General features: G+C 41.4%; 1 non-coding gene across 1 annotated transcript; it reads right to left on the bottom strand.

The window, feature by feature from the left end:
* Positions 1-3,077: 3,077 nt before the first annotated feature.
* Positions 3,078-3,186, bottom strand: LOC144711549 (small nucleolar RNA R71). The gene has a single exon (XR_013583601.1). It is a non-coding gene; the product is annotated as a small nucleolar RNA R71 (small nucleolar RNA).
* Positions 3,187-21,788: the final 18,602 nt, after the last annotated feature.

Genomic DNA, 21,788 nt, shown 5'->3' with positions numbered 1-21,788 from the left:
TTTGTGTAAAGAGGAGGGCCACGTCACGCGACGGATCCCTTCTCTAGTCCTTGGCCTCTTGGCACCCTTCCCCCCCCCCTATATAAGGGGAAGGGATGCCCAAGGGCAGGTAGAGAGAACTTTGACAAAGAAACCCTTCGTTTTGTTTTTGTTGTTTTTTTTTTTCTAGAGAAACCTATCGCCCTCCTTTGTTAGCTTCTAGAGAAGCCGTTTGCACTCAGCGCGGTTCTGGCTCCCCTTTCGATCGTCTATTCAGATTTGGAGGAAGATTCTGCCGGGAACAACCATCGCCGTTTAGCTTTCCCCCTCCCCCTCATCCACTTGCGAGATCTTGGTTCTGAGCTTTGGTCTTCTGTTGGTGAGGGTCGCCTCTGCCAACGTTGTGTGAAATCCTGACGAACCCACCCTGAGCATCCGTCTCGCCAGGCCCGACCAGCGAGCATCACTTCCCGCCATTGCTGGGGTCTTGCACTCGCTGAGTGCCTCGTGAACGACCCCCCCCCTTCACGGCCCTCTCGCATCTGGCTCGCCCAACATCGCGCGCTACCGGGAGATAATCGCCATTTCCTACGTGGGCGCCGCCCATCTAGCCTGATTCAGCAGACTGTTCTCTTCACCTCGACGCCATGCAGACGCGTCCCCTTCGGGAGGACGTCAACATTGCTGAGCTCTCTCTGCTCGAGGACTCTCAGCACGAGGACTCTTCGCGCGAGGCCACTACCCCGTGTAATCAACGCTGTGCACCGAGGGCGCTATTGCGCGTGATCTGCCGCTATACCGTGCGACAGCCACTTTTACGTGTGTCGAGTTCTGCGCACGCTTGAGTTCTCTCGCCGCGCGTCTTGGTCTGACTACGTCGCTCACCAGTTGTGCGACTGTGCGCCAACCGCTTGCCGCCTGCGCCGTCAATCTGTATTGCTTGCATTACCATCCTCATGCCAAGCGGGAATCTTGGAGTTACTGATGCTGGTTCCGTGGACGGACCGTAAACAAGGTTCTTGATGACACTTAATAAGTTATCAAATATTTAGACTTTTAAGCATTAAAAGATCAAGAATATCTAGTTAATTCATGTGAGTTGTCATGCATATGCATTATTTCATAAAATTACTAACCCCACTTGATTCTTCGAATCAAGTGGATTATATTTGACATTTTTTTGTTAGTAAGTTCAGAAACAGGTTAAGACAACCAAGGAGGACGTCAAGGATCAACAGGAGATGGCGAAATCTCAAAGAAGAAGAAAATTCCAAAAATGCCCCTGGGCATGTGTTAAGAGAAACCTATAAATACTCTCTTGAGAGTTCCCTTTGGGTGGTCCAGAATTTCTCTCAAGGAAGCTAGGGCTTGGAGAGGAAGGATTTCTGCAGACCCTCCAGGAGCTGATGAGCTTTGGAGTTGGAGAGGAGGAACGAGCTGAAGATTAGCTGGGGATTGAAGACCTCCGCCTCGCCGCAAGGACGTGACACTAGGTCGGAGCGATCTCTCCAGTTTCAGCAGTGTAATTCTCTCCATTTCAGACAAGCTAGGTTGGGTTGGAAGATTCACACCAGTGATCTTCCAATATTTCCAGCAGAGATTGTTTCGTTTTTGATTTGGTTTCGAGTTTCTGTGTGTTCAAATCCATCTCCCTTTCGTTCTCCCAAGAAACCCTGTTGTTCTCCATTGTCCAGGTGAAACCACCTCTGGTGGCAGCTTCCAAGCAGCCAGCAACCAAGGCAACTGCCTAGGTTGCCAGCAACCCAGTTGCAGCTACCTAAGGGGTGGGCGGCCTAGGCTGTTAGCAGCCAAGACAGCCAGCGACCAGGGCAACAGCCTGGGTCGCCAGCAGTCTAGGTAGCCAGCAGCTTGCGCTGCCAGCAGCCCAAGCTGTAGGCAGCCAAGGCCGCTAGAAGTGGAAGCTGCTAGCGACCCAAGCCGCCGGCAACCAAAGCTGCCAGCAGCGTGAGCTGCGGGCAGCCAAGGATGCCAGCAGCGCGAGCTGCAGGTAGCCACGGCTGCCAATTGCTCAGCCGCCAGCAACGCATGCTGTTGGCAGCCAAGGCAGCCAACAGCCCACGCTACTCGCAGCCCACGTCGCTAGCAGCTAGGGCCATCGGCCACCCAGGCTGCCAGGGCGACTGAGTGGCACCCCTGCGCGCAAGGAGCGGTCCGCGCGCAGGGTGTTTGCTCTATTGCTTCATAGAGCATATGCAAACCGTCAGCAAAGAAATTCTTTACTGACGGTTCTGCTCAGTTGAGTTTTAACCAAGATAACTCTGTGGAACCTAACTAAAGATAATCTAACTAAAGACTTGAGTGAACCAATACTTTAAAGAAATCTCTGAGGTTCGACCCTTACTTTCCCTAAAGTAGTGAGGTTATAAATTGTGTTGCATAAGCTCAATTATCACACGATTAGACTGATATATAACTAGTAAAAACCACTAAAATCGAGCTTATCAACTGGCGCCGTTGCCGGGGAGCACGGTATTACAGTAGAATTATCTTTTCTGTGTTTTCACTTATCTTCAACTCCTTCTCCTAAAGCTGCAAGGCTTGAAATCCTCAGCTTATTGTCTTTCTAATTCTCTGCTGAAGTTCTAAGGTAGTGACACGTTCAAGAGCTGGTGAAAGATCCACAGAGAACGTTGCACGCGACGCAACTCCAGATTCTACAGTGACGGAACCTGAAATTCAGCAGGAAACAATGGCAGAAGAGAGACATCAGCAGAGTGAGAGAAGGAGGACAATGCTGCACAGGTCGACACCGTCGGGTAGCCTGAGACAAACCGATGTCAACCTGAACACAGGTGAAGTTATTTTATTTAGATATGATAATGCTTTGATTAACTCTTTGCCTGAATTTAACGGACTACCTGCACAGAATCCTTTAGAATTCCTCGACGATTTTCATATTAGATGTTCTTCTCAAAACGTTCCTGGACTATCTACGGAAATCTTGAAAATGAAGTATTTTCCTCTTACCTTAAAAGATAAAGCATTTTCATGGTATCACAATTTAGTAATCACGTTCAACTCTTGGGAAGAGATGCAAGGAAAATTTCTGTAGAAATTTTACCCTCTCTCCAAAACTAATTTTTACCGAAGAGAAATTCATAACTTTCATCCCCATGAAGGTGAGGCTTTTAGTGAGTCATGGGAGAGGTTCAATGACTTGCTGAGGAAATGTCCTCATCATGGAATTGAACATTGTCAGTTAGCCCAGATTTTCTATGAATCTTTATCAGATTTCATGAAAAATAAGGTTAACTTAGCCTCCGGGGGAACTTTCTATACCGCATATGAGGATGAAGTGTTTGATATTTTGGAGAGAGTTGCAGAAACTGACCTGCAGGAGATTAGAGCAAGTCAGAATGGGAGGAACCTGCAGCCCAAGAGAGCAGGAGTTCTGCAAGTTAATGCTAAGGAGGGCGAGCTACAAGCGGGTTTAAGAGAAACCAACCAGAAATTGGAGGAGCTCACCTCCACCTTGAAGAATTTTTTCTTAGGTAACTCCCCCATCGTTAAGGCCAAAATTTGCTCTCTCTATTTCAGCAGGGAACATGAAGACAGAGCCTGCCAAGCCATGGAAGAAGAGGTGAAAGCCTTCAACCAACCGCAGCAACCATGGGCAGGGGAAAAGAGGCCGAATTTTCAAAATGGAGAGACCTTCCACCAAGGGAGTAAGCCGGCAGCTCAACCTCCACTCCAACAAAGACAGCAGTTCCAGTCCAGGCCCCAGCAGTAGTATCAGGTTCCCTCTCACAACCAACCTGATTTTTCTACATTCACCCCCGTCATTTCAGATATGATAGAGAAGCAAAACCAAAAGTTGCGAGTGGAGATGGAGATGCGGATGCAGGTCATGATGGAATTTCAGATGAAGCAGATGTTGGAATCCCAGGAACAAATGAGGAAGCTGTTGGAGAGCTTTAGGCCTGCACCTTCTGAACACCAAGGTATAATTACAGAACTCCCTTGCGCATCTTATAAATTTCCCACGAAACCTGTAATTAACCCATGCAACTTACATCATGTGCAACACTCCACTCATGATGAGATGAATGGAGAAGATCCTGAAGTTCTTTCAATCTCAAAGTTGAGAAATGGAAAGGAACTTCAGGACCCTTATTAGAATTCTTGAGAGAATTCTAGGAAGGGGAATGAGCCAAGAGAGGAAGAAGGAGAGGATCTTCCCTACGCGGAAGAACCTCTACCTTCTACAAGTGGGCAAGATGTTCCTTACCCTTCAGCTTTGAATAGAAAAAGACCTGTCCTTGATTATGAACATAGGTTATTAGAGAATTTTAAAAGAGCCACCATGACTGTTACTGTAGAAGACATGCTTAGGTGTGTACCCTCCCTAAAGAAATACCTTAAGGATGCTTGCACCACTAGGAAGCCTAGGGAAGTAGTTAAAATTTCTGAGAATGCCTCTAGCATTTTGAATGCCATCCCTATCAAAATGAGAGATCCCGGAGCCCCTTTCATTACATGTGAAATAGGAGGAAACACATTTTCTAAAGTTTTATTATATACGGGAGCAAGCATAAGTATCATTCCAACAGCCTTATACGAGGAGTGTGGGTTTGGAGAGTTGGAGGAAATACATATGGACCTACTCCTAGCTGACAGAACTGTTAGGCAACCTGAGGGAAGGTTAACTGATGTCATGATCACTGTAGAGAACTGTGAAATACCTGTAGATTTTATAGTGACTGATGTGAAGATATCGGTGAACATTAGCTTAGCTCCTATAATCTTAGGAAGACCATTCTTAGTCACGGCGAAAACAATTATGGATTGGGAGAAGTGGACTGTAGAATGGGAAAGAGAGAGTTCAAATTGACATATCAAAAATGATGAAGTGCCCCTTAGGAAGCAATGAAGAATTAAAACTGTGTACAGAAGATGAAGGAGAGGAGGAAGTGATAAAGGAATATGTCTCACATGTAGAGGGTAGAGAGCTAGATGAAGAGATCATGGACTCCCCTTCAGTGGAGGTAGGCCTAGAACTAAAACCTTTACCCTCATCCCTCAAATATGCATATCTAGATGAGAAGAAAACCCTACCTGTAATCATTTCTTCATCACCAACTCCTAAACAGGAAGGAGACTTGCTCAAGGTACTTAGAGAGCATAAGAACGCCATAGGTTGGACGTTTGATGATATTAGAGGAATTCCATCTTCAATATGTGAACATAGGATATTTTTGGAAGAGGAATCTAGACCTTGTAGAGAGCATGAAAGAAGGCTCAACCCTTACATGAGATAAGTCCTTGAGAAAGAGATTTTAAAGTGGTTAAATGCAGGAATTATATACGCTATCTCTGATAGTAGGTGGGTGAGTCCCGTACACATGGTTCCAAAGAAGTCTGGAGTGACAGTAGAAGTGAATGAAAAAGGGGAGGAGGTGCAGAAGAGATTAACCACGGGATGGAGGGTGTGCACTATAGGAAATTAAACAAAGCGACCAAGAAAGATCATTATCCACTACCCTTCATGGATCAAATACTAGAAAAACTGTCGGGGAAACAATATTTCTGTTTTCTAGATGGTTATTCAGGATACAACCAAGTGAATATTCATCCAGATGACCAAGAGAAGACGACCTTCACGAGTCCTGTAGGGACATACGCCTTTAGGCGTATGCCCTTCGGGCTATGTAATGCTCCCGCCACATTTCAGCGATGTATGAATGCACTCTTCTTCGATTTGGTGGGAGAGTTTTTAGAAATCTTTATGGACGATTTTTCTGTATTTGGATCTACCTTTGAAAACTGCCTCCTAAGCCTCACCAAAGTATTAAAGAGGTGCATTGAGTCCAACCTTGTCCTAAGTTGGGAAAAATCTCATTTCATGGTGCAGGAGGGAGTAGTGCTGGGCCACATGGTAAGCAACCGTGGATTGGAAGTGGACATGGCCAAGATCGAAATCATCTAGGGCCTTCCACCTCCAACCAACCTAAAAACCCTTAGGGGTTTCCTCGGCCATGCGGGTTTCTATAGACGTTTTATTCTCGACTTTGCTAAAATTTCTAAACCTCTCACAAATCTTTTATCGTCTAAGAACAATGATTTTGAACTAACACTAGAAGCTAAAAATGCATTTGATAAATTGAAAGAAGCTTTAGTAAATGCGCCTATCTTGCAAGGGCCCGATTGGACCCTTCCTTTTGAACTAATGTGCGATGCTTCTGATTTTGCAGTAGGTGCAGTGTTAGATCAACGAATTGACAAGAAACCCGTGGTCATCTACTACGCCAGCAGAACCTTAGTCGACGCACAACTGAATTATACCACCACCGAGAAGGAGCTGTTAGCTATTATTTTTTGCATTAGAAAAGTTTAGGTCTTATTTACTAGGTAGTAAGATTACTGTTTTTTCTGATCATGCAGCTATTAGATATTTGTTAACAAAGAAGGAGGCCAAACCTAGGCTTATTAGATGGGTGCTTTTATTACAGGAGTTTGATTTGGAAATCAAGGATAAGAGAGGGTGTGAGAATGTAGTAGCCGATCACCTCTCCCAAATCATAGGCGCCCAACCTGAACTAATAAATGATGCATTTCCTGATGAACACGTCCTAACCGCACAAGGAACATTGGTTCCTTGGTACGCGCATATTGTCAATTTTCTTGTTGTAGGAAAAATTCCTACAGGTTGGACATCCCACGAGAGAAAGAAGCTGCTGAAAGATGCAAGATTTTATTTCTGGGAAGATCCAGAGCTGTTTCACCAAGGGCAAGACCAAGTCTCGAGGCGGTGCATCCCAGAGAACGAGCAACGAAGCATTCTGGAATTCTGTCATGCAAAGCCCGGAGGAGAACACTACTCAGCGAAGGTAACAACACATAAAATTGTTGAATCGGGTTTCTTTTGGCCTACCTTATTTCAAGACGCCCAAAAATTTTACAATACCTGTTTAGCATGCCAAGCCTCCATCAATATGAATAAGAAGGATAGAATGCCCTTACAACCCATCCTAGAAGTAGAAATTTTCGATCTATGGAGAATTGATTTTATGGGTCCTTTTCCTAACTCTCATGGATATGAGTATATCTTGATGGATGTCGATTATGTCTCCAAATGGGTAGAAGCCATTCCCTCCAAAACCAATGACAGTAAGGTAGTGACCAATTTTATTGAGAAAAATATTTTCTATAGATATGGATGCCCACGAGCCATCATTAGCGATGGAGGTTCCTATTTTACAAATTACAACTTTAGAAACCTCCTTAAGAAGTTTGGTGTCCATCATCAAGTCACTACACCCTATCACCCTCAAACCAATGGCCAAGTCGAATTGTGCAATAGAGAAGTCAAGAAAATCTTGAGAAAAATAGTGCGTCCTGAGGGTAAAGATTGGTCTAGGAAGCTAGATGAGGCATTATGGGCCTATAGGACAGCCTACAAAACCCCTCTAGGCATGTCCCCATTTTGACTTATTTTTGGGAAGGCATGCCACCTACCTCTTGAGCTAGAACACAAAGCCCTTTGGGCTATTAGAAAGCTCAATTTGGAACTTGATAAAGCCGGCAAACATAGACTTTTTCAGTTGAATGAATTAGAAGAATTACGAAATGAGGCTTATGAAAATTTGAGAATTTACAAGGGCAAAATGAAAACGTTTCATGATAAAAGATTAAGGAGAAGAGTTTTTGTAGAAAACCAAAAAGTATGGCTTTACAACTCTAGGTTGAAACTCTTCCCAGGGAAATTGAAAACTAGATGGGATGGCCCCTTTATTGTCCAACAAGTGTTTGAGAACGGTGCGGTCACAATCTTAGATCCTACATCTCAAAAGCATTTCACTGTTAATGGGCAACGGCTCAAACCTTATTTAGAAGGGGAAGATCTACAAAGCCCCATGAATATCACTTTAGAGAAACCACCGCATGATAGCAGCGTGATCTGATTCATATTTTTGTTTCCTTTCTTACTCTCTCTGTTTGTTATTTGGTTCTGTTTTTGTTTCCTTCATTTTTGTTTGCGCCTTCATGTGCAGCCAGTCCTATCCAAGCTCACCTACACCGTAAATGGACAACTCGAATGCCGGTAGCCGCTCTCCGATCCATGGTTTGATCTCCATTTCCCCTTACTCTTATTTACTTCCTGTCATGTAGGAACATGTCTTTTTTATGGGGGGAGGGGGGGAATTAGAGTCGCATGCATACCTACTCTATCATCCATGAAATTTTTTCTCGTTTTGCATCCACCAAACCATGGATATTTGATGATCCTAGAAGATGCTTGTACAATGATACGCATGATAATTAGGCTCTGTTCAAAGGTGTAGAAGTGAAAGACTGGCCAATTAGGGAATCCTAGGTGAAATAGGCCTAGCTAGGTGCACAATGATCCTACTATTCACACTCGCATATCTTATCACCATATTTTTCTCATCTGGCCATCCACCTCAGGTTGAGTTAGCACTTACATGCACAAAATTTTTAGCTTTGTGGAGAGTAGGGTTAGTGTTGGTTCATTGGCAATATTATTATGACGTGAGTGAATATCCCTGAATCAAGAGGGATACAAAACTTCTTCGGGGGAATAAGCTGCCGGTCTACTAAGGACGGCACATGGGTAGTGGATAAGCGCCACCGAAATGCAAAGTGAAAGCTGCACTGCGCAAAACAAGCATAAGCTTGCATCGTAAGCAACCAAAGTTGATTGTCATCAAACATGACCAACAAGCAGCAAATGTTGGTGAAAATAAAGGTGGAAAAGCTGTCTCCCATGTGTTTAGGCCGATGCTACTATAGCCATAGTATTGAGCTAGCACTAGCACCGCTCTCTACGCCTCGTTCAGTAGTGCACTTGGGGTGTTGACTCAACCTTACTCCATATACTATGTATTTACTATATGTACTCCATAAATCAGAAGTGCACTTACTTGAGGTAGAAGGGCTGAAATAGATCCTAAGTTTTCTCCTAAGTTCGTCAAGTTCAATTGGTGAAGACACTCCTTGAAACGAGCATGAGTCAAAGTTATCAAAAGTCGAAAGTCAACTAGAGATCATCATTTATTCTCACTTGCATTTCATTACTAAGGGACTAGTAATGATCTAAGTTGGGGGGTGTTTGATAACTCTCAATAAGTCATCAAATATTTAGACTTTTAAGCATTAAAGCATCAAGAATATCTAGTTAATTCATGTGAGTTGTCATGCATATGCATTATTTCATAAAATTACTAACCCCACTTGATTCTTCGAATCAAGTGGATTATATTTGACATTTTTTGGTTAGTAAGTTCAGAAATAGGTTAAGACAACCAAGGAGGACGTCAAGGATCAACAGGAGATGGCGAAATCTCAAAGAAGAAGAAAATTCCAAAAATGCCCCTGGGCATGTGTTAAGAGAAACCTATAAATACTCTCTTGAGAGTTCACTTTGGGTGGCCCAAAAATTTCTCTCAAGGAAGCTAGGGCTTGGAGAGGAAGGATTTCTGCAGACCCTCCAGGAGCTGATGAGCTTTGGAGTTGGAGAGGAGGAACGAACTGAAGATTAGCTGGGGATTGAAGACCTCCGCCTCGCCGCAAGGACGTGACACTAGGTCGGAGCGATCTCTCCAGTTTCAGCGGTGTAATTCTCTCCATTTCAGACAAGCTAGGTTGGGTTGGAAGATTCACACCAGTGATCTTCTAATATTTCCATAAGAGATTATTTCGTTTTTGATTTGGTTTCGAGTTTCTGTTTGTTCAAATCCATCTCCCTTTTGTTCTCCCAAGAAACCCTGTTGTTCTCCATTGTCCAGGTGAAACCACCTCTGGTGGCAGCTTCCAGGCAGCCAGCAACCAAGGCAACCGCCTAGGTTGCCAGCAAGCCAGTTGCAGCTACCTAAGGGGTGGGCGGCCTAGGCTGTTAGCAGCCAAGACAGCCAGCGACCAGGGCAACAGCCTGGGTCGCCAGTAGTCGAGGTAGCCAGCAGCTTGCACTGCCAACAGCCCAAGCTGTAGGCAGCCAAGGCCGCCAGAAGCGGAAGCTGCTAGCGACCCAAGCCGCCGGCAACCAAAGCTGCCAGCAGCGTGAGGTGCGGGCAGCCAAGGATGCCAGTAGCGTGAGCTGCCAGCAGCGCGAGCTGCAGGCAGCCACGACTGCCAACTGCTCAGCCGCCAGCAACGCATGCTGTTGGCAGCCAAGGCAGCCAACAGCCCACGCTGCTAGCAGCCCACGCCGCTAGCAGCTAGGGCCATCGGCCGCCCAGGCTGCCAGGGCGATTGAGTGGCACCCCTGCGCGCAAGGAGCGGTCCGCGCGCAGGGTGTTTGCTCTATTGCTTCATAGAGCATAAGCAAACCGTCAGCAAAGAAATTCTTTGCTGACGGTTCTGCGCAGTTGAGTTTTAACCAAGATAACTCTGTGGAACCTAACTAAAGATAATCTAACTGAAGAGTTGAGTGAACCAATACTGTAAAGAAATCTCTGTAGCTTTTACTGAAGAATTTTCTAAGAGAGTTTGATATTTGAAAATATAGATTTGAATATACAGATTGAACTGGAAAGAACTGCCACTGTTTTCCTTGCTCTCTGAGGTTCGACCCTTACTTGCCCTAAAGCAGTGAGGTTATAAATTGTGTTGCATAAGCTCAATCCTCACATGATTAGACTGATAAATAACTAGTAAAAACCACTAAAATTGAGCTTATCAGTTCTACTCCTGATCACCCCCCTTTTCAATTTACAATATTATTACTCTCTTTAGTATCGTCATCCCCTATCGCATTCCTCTGCCGCTCCCCATCGATAAAGTCTAGCTAGGTTAGCCACTACCGTCGAGAGATAGGATTCCTTTGCGATTGATGATCCAGTTATTGTCGTTGGGGGTGAACTCCGCCGGGTCGTAAAATGCCCCTCCCGTCGTGCTTGATCGTATAGGTTTCAAGGGTCACTTGGAGTCTACCCTGATCTGTCTCCTTACTAGGATTTTGCTGCGCCGTCACTCCACCGTTGGACCGTCCTTGCCACTATAGAGAATTCTTAAACTCGCATCCATTGGCATTATTAAATACGTATCGTGCAAAGTTGTGATGTAATATGAGCCGTCGATCCCGGCCATTGTCGTGTTACATCATACATGATTCTAGCGCGGGACCATTCTCGATCCTCTAAAGAGTGGGGGATAATGCCTACGTTGTCAAAATCCCTACTTTGTAGGGGATGAGATCCACATTTAACATGGTGGACCTGGTTTTGTACTATGCCCTTTCCCCTCCTCTCAGCTGTCCCTTTTAGACCCTTTTAGTATGAATGAGTTTTTTGTGACCACCCCCCGACATTTTTACCCGATTAGCATGAGTAAGTCCAGAATATACTACAACAGGTTGTTAACTATGCAGGGGATGAGGTATCGCAGAAGTTCTTGCACTGTTGGCATCACCGTACAGGTGTAGGCAATTTGTGGATCTCAGACGCATGCTACAACTTACAATGCATGCAGCCAGATCTGCTTGAGTCACAGACGTTTGCTACCCCCAACTCATCAGAGAAGAATTCTTCCAACCCTATGAGTATTGATGGAGCGAGCAGACCCACTCCATCAGAGTCGTCTTCAGAGTCATCATCATTGTCATTGACAAACCCACCAGTTCGTGTCCAACCAGACATGCATGCTAGGGCAAAAGTAAAGATACCTGGATTCAAATACCCAGGGTAAAGCATGCCCGCGTACTCAAGTGTTTTGATTTTTCTAGGCACATTCTTTTTATGTTTGTCGTGTTTACCGTGTTCATCATGTTTGTGTGTTTGTCATATATCGTGCTTGCGTGTTGTCATATTTCGTGACATCGTCTTCTTTCCTTAGTGGTGTAATGTTTATTTTGTGTTGTTTGAAAACGGAGTCCCCATGTGATAAGGGCTCCTCCCATATTGGACTTTGTAAGGGATATTGGAATCTTTGTAAGGGGCCCATCATAATCCCTACATAAGGGCATGATGGGCGCCAAATTAGGGTACACATTTGGTTTGTTTTTTTTTTGAATTATCGCGCAAGCTGTAGATCTCTCAAAGATGAAGAAGAAGAGAATGGAGAAGAAGGAGAAGGGAAAGGAGCACTGCCAGCCAGTCACCTTGTGCCACGAGCAGCACAGCCAAGTACCACAATCTGAGTCTGCAAGTGCCGTATACGACTGCTTAGATGCCGCACGCCTACCGCACGTCCACTATCACCGATACCGCCCTGCACGCATGCCATGACAATTGCCACTCCCAACCACCCTACTGCCAGAACACTGTGCATTTGTGCGCCGCTGTGGCCATCCTGAGGGCGCATTGTGATCCCAGAGCCACATTTGCTGCCCACGGTGTCTACTCTACCACCTGGATGCTACGTGTTCTCGTGTCACTGTCGCCGCACTACACATGCCACGGCCATGGTGCCCACTAACTGCTATACCCCTTGGATGCCAAGCATGTGCGCACTGCTGTGGTCCCGCCGCAAAATCAATACCTTTTAGTTCAGTTTATGCAGTTGAGTAATTTATGTAAGCATTAATTAATGACCCTTAACGTATATGAAGTTGTCTCAACCCTCTTGTCCATCATATTTCCCAAGGCTTTATGACTATTTTGTACAAGGGATGTAATTATTTTGAGATACTCTATTTTTAAAAAGTGGCAGTGCTTTAAATTACTGGTACGCAATTTTTTATATCCATTTTTAGAGGGAATCGTCATTTATCATATAGTACGAAGAATGAACTCTTGCCAATAACGTTATTATTATAACGAAGAGAAAGTTCATTGAAAATTTTTATGTTTTTCTATGCATTATTATATTAATGATCTTGGGAAATATGTTCACAGAGGTTCTGAGTCTGATTATCATAGACAATAATAATATTCAAGGAATGGCATGCAATGTCAAACTTATGGGGTTTGTTTGAAAAATAAATATTTTTTTATTGGTGGTGATGGTTCACCTATGAATATGATGTCTGATTATTATAAACAACACATCTCTACACCAGCTTTATGTAAATATTTTTGCGAAGAAACATTATATAAATAGTTTTTAAGGAGAAAGTTACTGAAGCTATTCCTGATGTTCATATTCTAATTGTGGATATTAAAAATGATATTTTTGTGAAAGCAAATAAGCATTTTCATACCCACAAGGAAATAAGTTTCATTTGAAACCAAAGCTCATGAACTTTTAATTGACTTACAATTAACAATGAATGACAATTTATTGGAAAATTTTAAATAAAATATCTTTCTGAGTAAAATCCTCCTCGTACTAACATGTCAATACCATACTCACCTAAATATTTTTTTTACTTGCACAGGCATATAGTCACCTCATGAGTTTTATTCATTCAAAGGATCTTACGCCACTTGTATACATTATTCTTGACACATTATGAGATAAAATATGATATTTTTCACAGAAATTTTATATGCATAAGATCTAATTAAAAGATAACCATTGACCAAATAAGTATTTATTGACATACACATCAAAATGGAATCCTTTGATTGGTAGATAAAGTCACATGTTTTAAATTATATTAATATAACTTGACACATGAATAACCTAGTAGAGGAATAGAGTTATAAATGGTATATTTTGCGGAAAAAATAAGTACGTTATAAATCATTAATGTTTTTAATTTATCCACCACTATGTAAAAACGTATAAAAAATCATTAATTGGACATAAATTTACATTTATTAATACAAAAAAACGAGGCAATGGAATTCAATGTATAAATACATATAAAATGGATGTAGATGATAAAATCTGAGTTAACGGAATCGGTGATAATAACTCTTGTAACATGTTAAATAATATCCAAATACTTTTTGATAATATATTAGTAATTCATTTAATAAATATCAGAGCAGAGCAGTCAATTCGTGTTATTCATAAACGGCAATAGTAAATTTTAATATACTTGCTCTTTTACAAGTGAAAATATTTTGAAAGATATTAGATCAGAGGATATTGTATTATTTCATGGTACAGTCTAATCCAGGCAATTAATAGATTATCATGAAAGAAATTAAGTTTATATGCTTAGGCCTACATTGTGAGAATCATAACCACATTTTTTGTCCATTTTATTCATAAATATAAAAATAACATGGCAAATATGCTTAAAGTTATATGACTTAGTGATATAAATAATTATGCTTAAAGTCAGACTATTGCTCAATTTAACATTTATACTCTTAAACAATGTTAAATGGGACAGCTAAATATGGATTCAATGTGTCACGAGATTCTAGTCTCATAAAATAAGATTTTTAAATTTCCTGTAACCAATCAACGTAAAGTGTAGTTGAAGAAGGTTCGATCCTCATGGTAGGGTACGTGCCAAAATTAAAGTTTAATTGTGTGGTAATGAAAAATTGAATTAGATTGAAAGTATAGTAATTAAATAATCAAATAGGTTAGCTTTCAGCACAATGGTGGTTCTAATCTGATGTAAATACTCTGACGACTGTTTAGGCTCACGTGAAATGTGGATGAAAGACACAAGCGAGACCCAAATCTTAGTTATCTTTTGAACGTCAGAATATATGACAGCAAAGATGAAATTGAAGAATAATAAAATAAAATAAATGTACACATTTTTCAAAGCCCTGTTACATCTTAACAAAACAACATTTTATTCACGATAAGAGTCCAATAAAGTCAATTTAGTGTAGAATTTTGAGTAATATGTGTGATAAAACCAAGAGAAGCTGCATGTTGGCACCACACATGATTATCAAAGTTATTGCCACATCTTACTGTTGTAAAAACTGGGAACGAGTAATTAATAGGTGCTGGATCATTTATAAGAAGTGTGATAACTGATTCTTTTTTATATATCTTATTTCTTGACTATAGAAATACTACATCGGGTTAATTCTATAACTGGGAAGCCTCATGTTTTGAACCTTGATGTTTAATCTTCTTATTTCTCATTAATGTGAATCACAAGATTTTTGTTGAGGATTTTAAGCTATCATTTTTGTGACATCTGCGAGACACATTCCCTGATTGTAGGTCCACTCCAATGACTTTCTATATATATATGTAGTGAACATAAATTCAAACTGCATAAAATGTTACATAAATAAAAACATTCACATGAATGGGCAGGAATATAAAAAAAATTAACATAATAAATTGAGACAAATATTATTATCTATTGCCCAAGATACTAAATCTTTTATGTTAATATACATATTATATCTTTTAGAAGCTTATTAATATCTATTTGTATAATGAAGTGGACATGGCCTTTTTTAAAATAACAATTTAGTACTCATCCCACTATCTTACGGCCAGTGGGGCACAAAATGAACCTGGAGTCCAGATCATAGGGGGTCATATAGAAATATAGTTGTTTAGTACATGGTGAGACAGTCCATTGTTGAAGACACAATATAGTTATTCAGTCCATGATGACACACACTAAAAGCAGTTCAGACTTAATTATTATTTTTAAAGGACTGTGCATTATTTTATTATGAGATTTAACGTGTGCCCTCTTTTTCACAAGGGTGACAGGGCTGACTTTGTCTTTAAAGAAAATAAGTGAACTGTCAACAAAACAATTCAGATGTTATATATCTATCAAGAAGAAGATGATCGTTGCAGCAGAAGATATATGGAAAGAGGAACTTGAACAAAAAAGGGATAATAACTCAAAATGGTATAACAGTGACCGCGCTAAAACAAACTCCCAAAAGCGGAATAAATAGATGAGATGTGACTCGTCATAAACACCAAAAAGAATGATTAAGGATGAATATCTAAATAACCTTCCGAGGTGTATGGAACTCGATAATGCTTAAAGAAGAGGAATACTCATATTTTTTGCTTCCTCTATTGTTGCAGGTTTTTTCAGTCACATAATAAGTCCACCTTTGGTAGGTTTTGTGAAATTTATAGTCGTGCGATTGTTTGTATATTCGAAAATGTTTAAATGCCTCCTTGAAACCTGTTGTCAGACCTTTATCCACGATTTGAACATTGAATGAAACTAGTGAAATAAAGTTTGATAAGAAAAATAAATAATGTATCCTTGTCACATTTATGTGTTGCTCAATCTTTATCTCTATTCTAAATCTGGGCTCATAGTTTACCAATGTGTTTCTGTCAAGCCCATGTAGTCTTACTTTACGGAACACATTCTGGACAGATATCTGTCAGTATGCTCATAGATATGTCCATGAACTTGGGACGTTAACTTTTTTTACTGGTATTTTACCTTCAAACATTTTACACGAACAGTGGCCTATCTAAGCCCAGTCATTTTCTACAAACAATGCTTTCAAAGTCCGTTGGGTGTGAGATGATGATTGTCATTCATTGGGTAAAAATCGATGTGTTTACTTACCAAACAATATCCATACGTGGGGGGATAGTTCCCAGTTATTACGCAAAAATAGTGACGACGGAGAACATGGCGGACCTACAATAACGGTGGTGAAGAAACCCATCTCAGTAAATCGCGTTAGGAGGGCACACTTCTATGATAGTAGGTGAGAAGAAGAGTTAGGTTCCATGGCACGGTCACGCGTAGGCGAAGGAAGCCTCGTTGGTTTGCAAGACTGAGGCCAGGCCTAGTCTGCTGATCCGTTAGTCCTATATTCATGTTAAAGCACCCATTCAATGGCGGTCATAGCCATCGTTTGAGACCGGTCAGAACTAGGCCGCACACATCCTGCCCGAAGGGGAAGATTGAGCAGATTGTGTTAAAGCAACACTAGTTCACCTCGAGCCAGCTCCCAATGCCTCCGTCGCCATACCATACGTGAGCAATCGTTAAGTCACCTTGAGCCACACCTCAATGGTGCCTTCGCCATACTATGTGAGCCGATGCCACTTCACCTTGAACCACGTCCCAATGCCTACCATTGCCATGTTGAGCGGCTGCCAGTTTACCTCGAGCCACGTCCTAATGCTTTCCGTCAACATATTGTACTTGAGCCATCGTCAGTTTACCTCGAGCCATGCCCTGACATCTGCCATTGTCCAACACATCAGGTTACAAATGTGAAGCATATAAATGCTCATTATGAAGTATCAGATGTAACATGGCATGCTGGAATCGAGCGGCTCGTGTCACACCAGATGGGAACAGCGTGAGTGCATGTAGTGTGAACGCAAATAGATGATGCAGAATTTAAATTCAATGGGGAATACAAGGGAAAACTGATTGATATGAGTTGATTAGACAGGTAAATGACACAAGGGGTCGTGTCACGGGCGGGCTCCTAAAGACCCTAACGCAAATAGATGATGCAGAATTTAAATTCAACGGGGAATACAAGGGAAAACTGATTGATATGAGTCGATTAGACAGGTAAAGGACACAAGGGGTCGTGTCAGGGGCGGGCTCCCAAAGACCCTCATGGTCAGTTTGAAGGCTGACGGATAACGGGACGAACACCATTTGTGAGCATCTGCGTCCATCACCGCAAAAGATTCTGATTCGACACTAATGAAAGAAAAGTCCTGACATGAAAATGATGGCTAGTCTTATAACATGTATAAGATTCGCTCGGGTGATGGAACAGTCAACAGTTTAACACTAAAAGGCATAATAATACTGTAAAGATAGACGAGGGGACATGTGAACTAGGGGCCGATCCTTAGGGCGCGAGGGGCTATGACCATCGCGTAAGAGCAGACAAGTCTGGGACTGGTATGTCTTCAAGCATGCGGCGACACGGTGGGCATTATGCCAGTTTGATAGTGGTGATGGCAGGCACCGCTGAGTGATGGGTATGAAGGATGTGCTCCTCCTCCATCCAAGGCATCGCGAGGCGGACTGCCACCACCAACGGAAAGTGGCGGAGCACCGCCATCATCTCCGATGAAGTACGAAGGAATGCCGCCACGACCTTCAGCAGGGTGCCGGAAGGAGCTTGAACCAATGGCAGGTGGAAGAGTGTTGGGCGAGTGATAAGCCGAAAATAGGGGTGAAAATTACGCAAATTTTTTAGCCCTTGTCGTTGTGAATTTTTGGCTTATGCAATAAAATTTATAAAACTCTACTTAATATGTATAGTGATAAGTATGAGTGTCGTCCAAGGGAGGCAAGTAGGAATTTCAATTTGATTTAATTTTTGGTGTTTTAGATCCTAATTAGAGTGAATTTGATCTTCAATGAGGATCAAGTCACCCTAATTAGGTGAGAATTTAGAGAGGGGGATAGAAGAGATGAGAAGACTAGAAGAATTAAGGGCTCTAAATTTCCTTCTTTGATCCTAATTAAAGGATCCAAGAAGTCATTTAGAGAGGTTGAAAGAGGGTTTTGATGTCAGATTGGTTGGTTTTGAGAATTTGCTAAATTTTAATCTCCTAAGAATTAAAACTAATTTTTTAGAGTTTTCTTTTGGAATGCAATTGAATGCCAAGGTAAATCCCTCAACTTCTCCTCTCAATCCTAATCAGGGCTTGTACATGCCGCTCAAGCCAAGCGATTTAGAAGTTCAGATCAGAATAGAGATGAAGAAACAAACAACTTAACCTAATTCATTCAAAATGCATAAAAGTTCAAATACAATCAAGGAAAAAGTACCAGATAACTTGATCCAGGGTGGGACTCCTCTCTGTCTTGCAGCTGTGATAGAGAACCATCAAGAATGAGCTCCCCCTCTCGAAATTCAGCTTTTATACTTAGGTTATAGGGTAAAAATCACCATTTTACCACCGTTTAGTACTTAATATTTATCTATAAATTTAGGCTAGATCTGAATGATCTAACCATACAGATAGAAAGAGGGGATCAAGACGAACAAATCCATAAAAAAATCATCTCAATCGGACTTCAGGATCAAAAGTTATTAATAAATCAATTTTAAACCAATTTAATCCATTGGATTTAAAATTGATTTATTTATTAGTTTCGTTTTTAAACACGCAATGACGTGTCGCTCTCTCATTGGCTGGCGCATTTTGAATCCTCCTTTTTGCAGAAAAGTCCTTAAAAAGCCTGGAATTGCTTTTGGTCGCCGCCAAAAGTAATTGCGTATATACTGGCGCACTCTCTCTCCTCCGATTTCTCCTAAAACATTAAAAATATATATTAAAAATTGCAATAAAACCCTGAATGATTTTAAATAGGATCTTTACGCCTGCCGTGGCGACCGAGAGCTGTTTCCAGGGTCTTTTTGCAACGAAACGTTGCAAAAAGGCCCCGAAAAGTCTAGAAATTGCATAAATACATTTTTTTCTCTTATAAATATGCCCTTTTTTCATAGAATAAATGCATTTCTTCTTGAAATAAATCCCAGAAAATTCCTAAAAATTCGTAAAAAATTCTAGAAAATTCTAGAAAATTCTAGAAAATTCCCTGATTAATTCCCATGTTGATAAATGTCGAAATAAACTTTTTAATGTGCCATTTTCATCCAAAAATAATTATTTCGAGCTTCAATAAATCCATAAAAATTCATATAATTAATATAAAATTAGGGAAAAATCAGAAATTACTTGGAAGCATTATTTTTGTGTAAATATATGATAACAACCCAAATTTAAGCCTTTTAAATGCATAAATCATGCTAATAACATGAAATAAAGATCAAAATTAGGGTTCTATCAGCGAGGTGGTGGCCGGAGAAGATCTGGTGGAAAAATTGGCTGTGAGGCCGACTCCACCGGATGCATGCACAAGTGCGCTGAAGTCCTCCGGAGGTTGCACCTTCAGAACATGATTTGCCAAGTGCCGTTGACCATGCTGAGTGGGTACCAAGGGGTGTGACGAGGGCCTCAAATCCCCCCTCAAAGCACGCTCTTGGCGGGTGAGTCAGCAGAGTGACGGTTAAGGTTTTTTTTTGAGTTTATTGTGTGATTTTAAGTCTTAGTTAGGTGCCCTTTTTTTGGAGCCCTCGTGCCTATAAAGGCTAGAGCTTTTAGAGCGTTTTGTATCCCATTTTGAGTGAGATATTAGTAAATTTTGTATTTATCTTCTTTCTCTTTATAGTGTGATCCTTGCGAGTGTGTAGTGGTGTTATTGTGTAACTCCTTGAGCATTCTCTCTACTAAGAGGGGGTGCTTATCCAAACAAGTGGTATAAGAGCCTAATGTTCTAGTAGTGGCCAGAGTATTATTCCAAGGAGGAGAAAAGCTTCTAAAGTGCAAGAGGATGCTTGAACCATAGCATTTAAAAGTGGAGTGGTGACTACAGTCGAATCCCTTGTCAAACTGGCTACTATTTTTCCTATGCTTTCGCGAACTAATTACTCGTATTGGGCAATGAGAATGCAAGTGCTCCTAGAGGCACAAAGAGCAATTTACTGATATTGATAACATGTCACTAAATGAAGTAATGGGATCTCTCAAACTCCACGAGGACAAGATCAAAGATCGTCAAGACAAAAGAGATGAGCTAGCTCTCCTTTCTCGAAGTTTCAAAGCCAAGAAATGGCAAGATAATTCGTCTTCATGTCGAAAGGACAAAGAAAAGTCAAGATGAGAGTGGAAAAGACAATTAAAGGGAGGAAAGGAAGCCCTCTGATATTTCAAAGGTGAAATCCTATAATTGTCAAAAATGTTGGCATTTTGCAGATAAGTGTAAGCTCTCAAAGAAAAGGAGGCCCAGAGATAGGGAGGAGGCCAATATGGTACAAGAAGAGGAAGAATCTTCATTGTTATTAATGCAAGCCGATGATTGTGTTTACTTTTTGCTGCAAGATGTGAATGGAGCAACTAAGGAGGACTTATGGTATATTGATACCGGTAACAGCAGCCACATGGGTTGGAAGATACCTTACTTTCAGATGATAAATGAAGATTTGAAGGGGCTTGTGAAGTGTGAAAATGGATCTCAATCAAGTATGAAGGGAAGGAAGGGAAGGGTGACCTTCTTGTAAATTTTAAGAATGGCGAGTGTGATGTTCTTTTTATAACAATGTTGAAGACTAACATCTTAAGCCTTGGAAGACATGATGGTTGTGGGTGTGAAACCAACTTGAAAAGTGGGGTTCTTAATATTTATGAAAAGGAAGGGAGATTGCTTGCCAAGACCCACAAGAATAAGGGAGAAAAGGCTTCTTGGAGAAGAAGTTGGAAAAGAAGTCGGATGTGTTGAGCATGTGAAGACCTCTGAGGAAGTGAGCAAGCTTCAAGATAGAAGCAAGGAGATGATCTTTATAGGGTGTGGGGGAGGCACTAGAGCCAATTGGTGTCTTGATCCTAGCACTAACAAAGACTACATGATCCGTGGTGTGATCTTTGAAAAAGGGCTATCGTTAGAGTTTGAGGAACTCTAAACAAGCAATGGAGTGTCCACTAACAATCTTGTTATTTCAGGTTTGAGTGAAAACCTTGATAGAGAAGAATGTCCTGATCGAGGAGGAGCGTATTGAAGTAAATAATATGCTGAAATTGATACACGTGGAATAAGTGAACAAAGATAATATCTCGAAGAATAAGTGAAGAAACATAAATTGATGGAGTCAATATATCGAATTGGGGGAGATGGATGTCTTTTATGCAATGAAGATACCTCTTCAGATGAGGAAGCCACTAAATCTCAAGCATCGAGTGAAGCAATGAAGAACGAGTGTGCTAGTATTGTCAAATGCAATACTTGGAGTTTAGTGAAGACTCCTAAGATGTGTTTGACCATTGGTGTAAGGTGGGTCAACAAGCTAAAGAAGTGTTATGTAAGCAAAGTGGTAAAACACAATGCTTGTGTTAAAAAAGGACTATTGAACAGTATTTCAGGAGATATGCTTTTTCTTGGAGGAATACCCATCATGGGTTATTCTTCGAAGCAGAAGGTACTTGGTCTATCTCCATGTGAAGCTGAACATGTGTCTCCTACCTTAGTGACATGTCAACGCTTATGG

Source organism: Wolffia australiana, chromosome 13, assembly GCF_029677425.1.
Source record: "Wolffia australiana isolate 7733 chromosome 13, ASM2967742v1".
NCBI lineage: Eukaryota > Viridiplantae > Streptophyta > Magnoliopsida > Alismatales > Araceae > Wolffia > Wolffia australiana.
Note: the sequence above shows the minus strand (reverse complement) of the source record. Positions and strands in the feature narration are given on the sequence as shown.